This window comes from Malurus melanocephalus, unplaced genomic scaffold (genome assembly GCF_030028575.1).
Source record: "Malurus melanocephalus ecotype Western Australia unplaced genomic scaffold, MMel_1.1 scaffold_886, whole genome shotgun sequence".
Taxonomy (NCBI): domain Eukaryota; kingdom Metazoa; phylum Chordata; class Aves; order Passeriformes; family Maluridae; genus Malurus; species Malurus melanocephalus.
Genome location: NW_026624118.1, coordinates 38414 through 48885, shown reverse-complemented (window position 1 = coordinate 48885; position 10472 = coordinate 38414).

The window sequence follows — 10472 nt, the reverse complement described above, 5'->3', positions numbered from 1 at the left end:
CAGCCCAGGTGACACCGCTGTGCCCAGTTCAGGGTCCCAGCCCAGGTGACACCGCTGTGCCTGGTTCAGGGTGGCATTCCCAGCCCAGGTGACACTGCTGTGCCCAGTTCAGGGTGGCAATCCCAGCCCAGGTGACACCGCTGTGCCTGGCTCAGGGTCCCAGCCCAGGTGACACCGCTGTGCCTGGTTCAGGGTGGCATTCCCAGCCCAGGTGACACCGCTGTGCCTGGTTCAGGGTGGCATTCCCAGCCCAGGTGACACTGCTGTGCCCGGCTCAGGGTGGCATTCCCAGCCCAGGTGACACCRCTGTGCCYGGYTCAGGGTGGMYGTCCCAGCCCCAGTGACACGTCTGTCCTCGTTTCAGGGTGGCTGTCCCAGCCCATGTTGGCCTCGCTGGCAGGGAGATGCTCGCAGGACACAGTTCTGGGGCTCTGCTGCTGAAGGGAAATGCTGAARGTGTCGCTGGCAATCATCTGACAGGAAAGGAAGGTTTTTCTCTTTAAATGAGTCCCCTGGCAGTTACTGCACCTYGGCTCAGTCTGGCAGGCCTTGGCAAACCTGTGAGGGTGAGCTCAGGTCTTTTTGCTGTTTGTCCTGAGYGTTGGTCCATCCTGCCCTGGCTCCTGGAGCTCCCCAAGTCCTGGCTGGGTTRGGAYATCCCAGTGACCCCAGYCAGGGGGCTTGGGAAGGGGAARGGGGCAGTTYWCRGGYTTTTGTAAYSASAGACAAAGGTGTTTTTGGGAGGGGGCTCAGGAGGGCAGTGAGGAAGCAGGGTCAATGAGATTTAGTAATCTCAGCTTTGATCGTGCTCCTGAGTCCTAATTTGAGGGCCCAGAGCTCAGTGTTCGGGTTGAGCTGCTAAACACGGGCATTCCATGGTTTTCCCGTGCAAAACCCCCCAAACTGGCAGTGTCTCCCTGCTGTGGCTCAGCCCTGCATGGGGGCTGCTGGCACAGGAACATCCCATCCCGCTCAGAGACGTGGCACAGGCACTAAAAATACCCTGAGACTCCCTGATACGAAGAACAGTAAATCYCTGACAATTTACAGGGTCAAAAGCCACAGAGACCCAGACAGAGCGTGAGCTCTGCTCTGGGAATGGGTTAGAGCTGCACAAGGAGCAGGAACATTGCTCCAGGGAGGTCTGGGCTGTATCTGTGGGGCTGGGATCGTTTATCTGCAGCTCCTCAGCCCCGTTTGGATCCCCTGCAGCTCCAGCTCCCTGTGTAGGTGTTCTTGGGAGCCATCTCTGAAGCACGACGTGGGTTTGACAGGTTATTGGCAGCTGGGGGTGCTGCCATCTGCGGCTCTGGCAGACGCCACATGGGTCGGATGTTGCGTCATTCTTGGGGGTTTTATTTAAGATAAAGGCAAATGATTTCTCTTGCACCAGGCAGAGGGAATTGTTTGCGTTGCTGCATTTCAGTGTTTCGCTGATGTTTCTGAAGCATCTGTCTCTTCTGTGCRACAGATCAGCTGGTGAACTGGCTGAAATTTTTATTAGAATGAGTTTGCTCCACCACCACCATGAACAAGCAGATGGCTCTTCTCTCTCCTCTTTTTCTGATCAGATTTTCCTCCTCTCCCASAGAAGGAGCTGTCTCTAGCAGCCGCACGGTGGAGTAGCCAGACAGGAGAAGCAATTAGAGGTTTGCACTCCATCTTTCTGCTGGAGGCATTTCCAAGTCCTCAGTGCAGCCAAAGGGCTGCTTTTCATGYTCATTTTCATATTAAACCAGCCATTCCAGCAGAGCCATCGGTACCTCCAGTYTGGTGTCGGCTCTGGCCCCACTGCTGAGCCAGGGTTGATTTATCAGTGTCAATTCAGATTTGCAGAGCTCACACGACGCATCCTGCTTGTGTCCTCGCTGCTGGGCCTCCAGAGCCCTTGGTTCAACACCAGAAGATGTGAGTGTGTGCCAGACACGAGTTTGGCCCATCGCTGGTGAGAGCTGAGCGCTGTCAGGGAAGCGTTAATATCCGATTTGGTCCCGTGAGCAGCATTCAGAGCTGTCACATTCAGTCATGAGTGGCTTCGGCTGGAGCCCCTGCATCCTCCTCATCTCTGCCCGTCTTTGTGCGCTGCTCCCGTCCTGTCCCGCCCCAGGAGGTGCCGCTCCCCGCTGCCCACGAGGTGGCAATGCCGCTCTCCTGCAGGAGCAGCTCCGAATGCTGCTCTCTGTCTGATCATGCCCAATGTCAGACAATCCAGACAATCCACCCCGTCCCCCCGGGCTGTGCGGGGGCTCCGTGCACCGCAGCTCCGGTGCGGGGGCTGTGGCCGTTCCAGGCGAGCTGCCAGAGGCTGTTTGGGGACAGCAGGAGGAGCAGAGGGAGCACAGAGTGTCCTTTGACATTTGTGCTGTCACTGCTCACTCAAAGGCATCGTAATCGTGCGGGGACGCTCCTGGAGACCATCCCGTGTGTCCCTTTGGCAGCGAGTGGCACACGCGGCCCTGCGACAAGGAAAGGTTCTGGTGGTGAGGGCAAGGTCTAATGCCAGTGCCAGTCCTGGGGATCTCATGTTTAAACGCTCCTGTGTAACCCCGAATGTGTGCAGACAACAGACCCGGAGAGCACAGTGGGGTACAGCTCAACGCTGTGTGGGATCCTGCAACAGCAGCCCTGGGGCTCCTGGGGGCTCTTGGTGGGTAAGAATAAGTAAGGACAGACTGTGCTCACTGCAGGGGTCTCCCTGTTGGGTCCTGCGAGGCCATTTCACCCTCTGCTCTGAGCTGAGGGGCTCTTGGTGACACCCAGCCCACCTGGGAAGTGCAGGAGAAAGGGAGTGAATTGCCTTGGTGTTCGGCTTTACTGCTTCTGCCGCAGCTCAGCAATGCCCTCCGGGCTGGGACATTCCTAGAAACCAGCTTTTCTCCTCCAACATCCTTCCTGCAGCCTCTGTGTGRCTGCAGGGACGGGGATTCAGGATGAGCTGGATGTTTGATGGGTATTTGATGCCATTAATCAGTGCGGGCAGCACTGRCAGGCGTCAGCCCGGGTGATTAACCTGCTCCTGGAAAGAGCTGCGGCACGGCAGGGTGAGCCCGGCTGTCACGGGGCCAGAGGCAGTGCAGGGATTCCCTGAACAAGTCCTGCGTTTCCTTTCCTTACACAGCCATTCCTGGCATTCACCGCCCAAATTTGCAGAGCCCGGGGTGTTGCATGAACCGGTCGCTGCCCACCCACGGTCGGGGGCAGTGGGGTGCTCGCAGTGGTGCCAGCTGTGGGACGCTGTGGATGGTGGCACTGGGCATGGTGTGACACTCTCAGAGGGTCCCACACCCCTCTCCCCTGCATGCACAGCAAGGTCCAGCCGTGGGCACATCCTGGCTCCGGCCAGCCCAGTGACCTCCGGGCACTGACGTGGCCCCGGGTGTGTTACAATCGCTGTGTTTAAGGGTATTTATTCACCCTTCCTCGCACTGCTCAGCTCCCGATTCCCCGGCAGGGCCCTTTCCCTCCCTCCCTCCTGTGACACCGCTGCTCTCCGCGAGGTGCCAGGAGAGCTCCAAGCACGGGCTGGTGCGGGTGAGCGGGCAGGGACCCGGCTCAGCCTCCCAGCCGCTCCCTGCCGGTGCCTGTGCACCAGCGATGGAGAGACTCAGCTCTGTCCCTCCAGGCCTGGGCTGGRGGGTTCTCCCTGGGAGGGTTCTCCATGGATTTCCTGCAGAAAAGAAGCGTTGTGTCCCCACTGCAGCCCCAGCCAGTTCCTGAGTCATTCCTGTGGGCTCTCACCTGCACCCGGTGCAGACATCACTCCGTGCTCATATTGCAGGGAATATATCAAATAAACATCCACCTTTTGGGGTCATGGGAGGCTGAGAGCCCCCGCCCTCAGCCTGGAGCAAACCTGACACTGGAACAGGGATCACAAAGGCCAGGAAGGGTGGGAGCAGCTCAGGGCAGGGGCTCTGCTCTCCGTCAGACACCCGCAGAACCGCTGGGAGCCCCAGGAAGTGCTGGCCCCTGCCCAGTGACAGGGAGCAGGTCCAGAGGGTTTTCTGCAGTGGAAGGGCCCAGAGCAGGCATTGAGGGCACCTCGAGCAGCTGGGACAGGGACAGGGACAGGGACTGGGGCAGGGACAGGGACAGGGACAGGGACTGGGGCAGGGACAGGGACAGGGACAGGGACCGGGACAGGGATAGGGACCGGGACAGGGATAGGGACAGGGATAGGGACAGGGACAGGAACAGGGACAGGCACAGCTACAGCCACAGCCACGATAGATTTTCATTCTGTCTCTCCTGATGGATTCAGGAGCTGTCAGCAGCCAGCACGGGGCTGACTCAGAGCTCGGCGTTGGGCCGTGCTGGAGCACAGATCATCATCCCTGCACGGCAGCTCTGCCTCTCAGCCCCACACAGCCCGTGTGCACAYGCCAGCGAAGCTGCTCCTGCCACACACGCCCTGCTTTGCTGCAGTTTGTCACACCTGGGCCGTGGGACACACAACGGCTCCAGTGCCTCAGAAAGGGGCAAAGGTGCCAGGCTCAGCTCCCACGGCTCCCTCACTGCAGCACAGCACAGGGCAGCATGGCCAGGGAGCAGACTGGGACACAGGATCTGTCTGGGGACATAACTCATCTCCCACTGCTGCTCTACATGGCTCTGACCTGCTCCATTCATTCTCATTCTTCTCATTGTCATTGTCATTGTCATTGTCATTGTCATTGTCATTGTCATTGTCATTCTCCATTCATTCTCCATTCATTCTCAATGCCCCATCCCTGGAAGTGTTCAAGGCCAGGTTGAACAGGGTTTGGAGCAATCTTGTCTARTGGAAGGTGTCCCTGCCCATGACAGGGGGTGAAACAGGATAAACTTCAAGGTTTCTTCCAACCAAAACCCTTCTGGGATTCCATGATTCTCTGATCCATCTGGGCAGGGCAATGCAGCTATCCTGCCCTGCAGCCCCCTGCTTTCATCTTGCCTTTTACTCTGCCAGAGTCAGGCAGCTCCTCTCATTCTGGAGGGAATTCCCTGCTYCATGCCAGGGAGAGMATTTGGGCCATGGAGACASCCTGGGATGAACCTTTGCTGGAATYTTRTGAGCCCTTCTGAGCTGGGCTCCTGACATGTGCCAGCTCACCACCAGCMCCAACACCAGCACTGTGGACACGGGATGGGCACATCTGGCCCCTTTCCTGCCATGGTGGGTGCCCAGGAATGGGAATACCCTGAATGCACTGGGAAGCACAGTGAGCCCCTCCTCCCAGGTGCCCTGGCTATCTGGCACAATGGGGATCACAGCAGAGTCCCCTGTCACTGCATGGCAAGGACAGAGGGGACAAGCCTTGCTCAGCAACTCTGCATGTCCAGGGGCTCCAGCCCATGAGAGGAGCAGCTCCTGCCCTCCCTGGAGCATCAGTGCCCTCTGTGCACAGCCCCTGTGCCCCTCAGCTCCTGCCAAGGGAGGAACCAGCCCAGCTGCCAAACAGCTCAGGCATCTGATCCTGCCCTGGTGTGACAGGGYGTGGACACCAGGCTGAATCCACCTCTTGCTGATCCTGGGGTAAGGGCCAGGAGATTTYTGGGGTAACAGCAGCAGAAATGGTGAGCTGAGGGCAGAGCTGTTCCCACTGTGCTGACTCGAGCAGGGAGAGGGGCAGGTCAGGCCGAACGCCTTGGTCAGCACCTGCCTCGCTCCAGTTCCTATTTCACTTACAAGGCAAAACCAGTGCGGGGTGTGAGCACGTCCCCACGCAGCCCCAGCCACCGCAGCCCGGCCCCTTCCCTGCCCGGGGCCAGGCACACTCATCCCTGCCTACACCAACTCCCCGAGGGCCAAACACTGGCCCTGGGCCAGCAGCGCCCAGCCCTGGCTGCCCGTCCCGGCATGATGCTGGCACTGCAGGGATTTGCCTCTTACAAAACACTTGGCTGTGACACCCTGCTGCCAGGCTGGGAGCTGGAGCTGGAGCTGGGGGCCAGGATGGCCACAATCTGGGGTCCCAGTGCCCCCATTCCCAAAGGCCAGACAGGCACGGGGACAGGCTGGCCTGGGAAGGGCACAGGTTGCAGTGAGAGGACACTCSAGGGGACGCTGGGGAACTCAAGAGCCACAGCTCGTGTTTGCTGCCATGTTGTGCCCACTCATGCTCCTGGGGCACCCCTGGYACCCCAAAGGTGCAGGAGCAGCGTGTTTATCCCAGAGCTGCCTTATCTYGGTATCCAGAGAGTTCCAGCCCGGCAGTGGGAGAGGGAAACCTCAGCAGGCACTGCCTTGGGGGTGCAGATGCAAAACAGCTCGGTGACAGCCCCTTCTTTTGGTTTTGAGATGTTAGGGGCCCCTAAGCAGAGGCATTTCCATCTAACCACACTGCTCAGCTGCCGTGTGCGTGGCCTTCCCGGCTGCCACTGTGCTCAGCCCCTGGCATGGAGCTCCCTGGGAAAAGCAGGTCAAGATGGAGCCTTCCAGAACGCGGCTCTGCTGCAGCTTTTGCTGTGCTTGGGCCACGGGCTCAGTCCTGCACTGGCCAGAGGCAGAGCCACAGTGGCTGAACCGGAGTGAAGCAGGAAGGGCTGGCAGATCAAGTGGGTTTTGGGGGCACAGCGAAGCTCAGGGTTGGGGTGCCAGAGCGAATATTGGCCCTGAAGCTGTGTGGCTAATATTGGCTCTGAGCCCCCCAATCCTGCAGCAGGTTTTCACCAAGCTGGGGTCAGGTTTTGTTCAAACCCCATAGGGTTGACATAGAGATGGGCACTGCCCAGTTCCTGGGTCCCCAGCTGCCCCTCTGCTCCAGGGCAGACTCTGGCTGCATTTCTCTTTTYTCCTGCACTCCTGCACCAGGAGCAGGAATTAAACTCCCCACCACAGCCTTCCCTGCTCAGGGGCTCTTTCTGAGCCTGTCAGACTCGCTGAAAGCAAACACTACACAGGGAACAGGGGCTGCTCCAGAGCAGCAGACCCCCAGGCTGGGGGTGCTGGGCTGAGCTGCAGGCGTGTCACCGGCGCTGTTTTGGCTGACAGGAGCGCGTCCCTGCCGCGGCTTGTCCCCACGCCCAGCGCTGGGCTGTGATTAGCGAGGCGGGTCCTGCCCGCGTTCCCATCTCCGCGTCAGCGCCGCCGCCCTCGCAGGCGCTGCCAGGCGGTGCCCGCAGCCAGGTGTGCCCGCAGCCAGGTGTGCCCCAGCCAGGTGTGCCCCAGCCAGCAGCGCCACCGCGCCAAATAAGGAAACCTCCCGCTCCCTTCTGCTTGCAAAACACTTTGGACTTGGTGCTGTGCTGACGCCGCTGGTTCCCAGCAGCTCCTGGGACGTGCTGGAGGCTGAAGTGGCCCCTGTTGTTCTTGCTGAGAGCCCCAGGACCCTGCACGGACGATGCTCTGTGCTTTAACAGGGCTGGTGTCTCAGTGCCCCCACAGCAAAGGGACACAGAGAGGGGACACAGGCACGGACCCACAGTACTGTGGGGCAGCCCTGGCCATGGGACACACACCCCGTGCATGGAGCTCGATTCCCAGGCCCAGGAACATGAAGATCTGCTGCCTGGCTGGCAGTGCCAGCGCTGTGTCCTGTGCCACACATGGCTGGGTGAGCCATGTCCCTGTGGCAGCCCTGGTGCACACCTGCACTGTGGTCAAGGCTCAATCCCGGACACTGCTCACAGCCAGGGCTGGCAGCAGGACAGCAGTTCCACCCTCCCAAGCTGTGATTCCCACAGTGGGGTCACTGGCACAGGGGGGGAAACACAGAGGTGCCTGGAGGAGGAGGCAGGAGGCTGTGGCAAAGCTGGCTCGGGAACTAGCTCCTGTGTCTCTCCATGTTCATGGGTGACAGGGAGAGGCTCAGGGAACAGGGGGATCTCTGATCCTTTCCCACTGGTTAAACATGGGATGKACAGAATGTGTCCAAGGGGCTCTGCGGGTTCAGCCCTGCCTGTAATTTGGGAAGGCTCTGTGGGTGACAGGAGTGCCCTGAGCAGACAGGGCCCCTCACCCAGTGAGTCTCATGKGTCCCCTGAGTCCCCCCAGTTCCTCACAATACCCTGGGTCAAAGCCCTGGATCCTGGGCAGTCACTGGGGAGCTGTCCCCAGCCAAAACAAAGGTGAAGGGCCTGACAAAGCTCCAATTAAAGGGCCTGAGTGGCCACTGATGTGGCTCCAATCTCTTGGGGACACTGGTGCAAACCCCCTCCAGTCACCACAACTGCCTGCTCTGACCCCCAGGGAAGGGTGAGTGATCAGACCCCAGCCGTGATGGGTGCTGAGCTGCACTGACCCCWCACAGGGAAAGAAGGCACAAGAACCCTGGCCTGCAGGAGCTCTTGGGATAGCAGGAGAGCAGTCAGGGCTCTCTGCTGAGAGACAAATCCAAAATGGGGCTGGCAAGAGCCCCCCAGTCCCACTGGGCTCCCTGGGCAGGGCTGCGGCTGAGCCACGCAGGTGGAAAGTTATTTCTCAGGAACTGGCTGATGGTGAAAGTTCTTTCCCAGGTGTGGCCCAAAAGGAATGTAAATCCTCTGAAGTCCTCCTCTCCCCTGTAATTACTGTCAGACAAGTTTCAGCTTGGAGCTGCGCCGCCCCGGCCCCAGGCGTGGGAGCGAGGGGATGACACACCGACCTGTCCCTGCAGCGCACATGTCCCCTCCTGCCCCAGGAATGCATCCCATGACTCATGGGGACCGCGGGGGCAGCGAGGTGGGCGATGTGGAGGGGAGCACCCGCACTCGGGGTGCTGGGTGGGTGAGCAGTGGGCTCATGCAGGTGTGGGGTGCCGTGTTCTCCAGCCTGGACATCCCACGGGGTGACTGAACACCCAGACACTGCTCTCCCCCAGGGGACAGAGCCTTGCCTGTGCTGGCATCTCAGCAGTGTCCCAGTTCCAGGGTCTTGGCATGCTAGAAAGTCAACTTTTCCCCGCAGTTTTGGTGACAAGCAGAGCCAGGAGAAAGGTGCCTCCCTGGCTCTGTGTAGGGTTTGGCCATGGCTGGTCTGGTCTGTGCCCCCAGTGTCCCTCACGGACCAATTCCACACATGTCATCCCTGGGACATCACCACTGGGTCAGTGCATGTATTCCTGGCAGCTGTGGGCCAGCAGATTCCAAAGGGTCTTGGCTCATGGGGCTATCAAAACTGATAAAAACTATCAAAAACTGCTCAGAGTCTGAGCCATCTCAGGGGAGACTGTGCAGCTTGAACTGGAGAGGGAGAGCAGCAGCATTTTGGAGCTGGGGGCTCGGGCTGAGCTGCTGGGGGTGTCCCCAGGGGGATCACTCGGGAAAGAGCCTTGCACTGTTCCCGCATGCCACCGCCGGGGCTCTCACCCTTGTGCTGTGCACCCGGGGGTCACTCACGGGCACGGGGCTGCAGCAGAACCGGGTTCACRCTGCCAAGGCCCGTGCTCCCCGGCAGTGCCCGCTGCCAGCGGGACTCTCCCATAGCCTGTGTGTGGGGAGCAGCCTCGGGTGCGCGTCAGAGCTGCGCACACGATTGTGCTCACCTTACACACCAGCTCACGGTCTTCTCCTCCCCTCTCCACCSGGCTCTGCCCGGCGGAACGAAGGCACCAGCTCAGAGCCCGCCCCGGCCCAGCTCCGGCTCTGCCCGCCCGGCTGGGGGGCTGAGGAGCTGCTGGGGCGCGGGGAGCGTGGGCAGGGTGCGGGCAGGGATCGGCTGCCCACAGGGCATCTTTGCACACCCCTGCACACCTTAGTACCACCCCCAATAACCCAGAATCTTCCTGCCCCCCCSCACATCCCTGCACACTTTAGTGCCCCCCTCTCCCAACAACCCAGAATCTTCCTGCCGCCGGACACCCCCGCACCCCAGAATATTCCTGCCCCCCCCCCGCACACCCCTGCACACCGTAGTGCCCCCCAGTGCCCCCCAGCAGCCCCTGCACCCCCGAACTGTCCCGCACTCCCCGCTGCATCCCCGCGCTCCCGCCCCGGCCCCGCGCTCCGCCCCGTCCCGCAGCGCCTCCCGCTGCCAGCAGGGGACGCCCGTGCGCAGCGAGCGCTTCCCCCGCACCGCCCGTGACCGCCGCCGCTCCCACCGGGACCCCCGGGTCATTCCGCCGCCACCGGGACCCCCGGGTGCTTCCCCTCCCACCGGGACCCCCGGCTCCTTCCGTCCCCACCGGGACCCCCCGGTCATTCCGCTCCCACCGGGATCCCCGGCTCCTTCTGCTCCCACCGCGACCTCCGGGTCCTTCCGCGACCTCTGGGACCCCCAGCTCCTTCCGCGCCCACCGGGACATCCGCATCCCTGCCAGTCCCACCAGCACCCCCGGATCCCCACCGATCCCTCCGGGTGCCTCCAGGACCGTCGGATTCTCCCGGTCCCACCGGGTACCCCCGGATCCCAGCCGGTCCTACCGGGAATGCTCCCGCTCCCCAAGGGATCCCACCAGGTCCCTCTGCACCGGCCCACAGCCCACAGCGGGATCCCAGCACGGCTGCCCAAGTGCAGTCCGGTCACACCAGGGTTCCTGCAGCGTGGGGGGCACCAGCATCATGGGGACACCGGG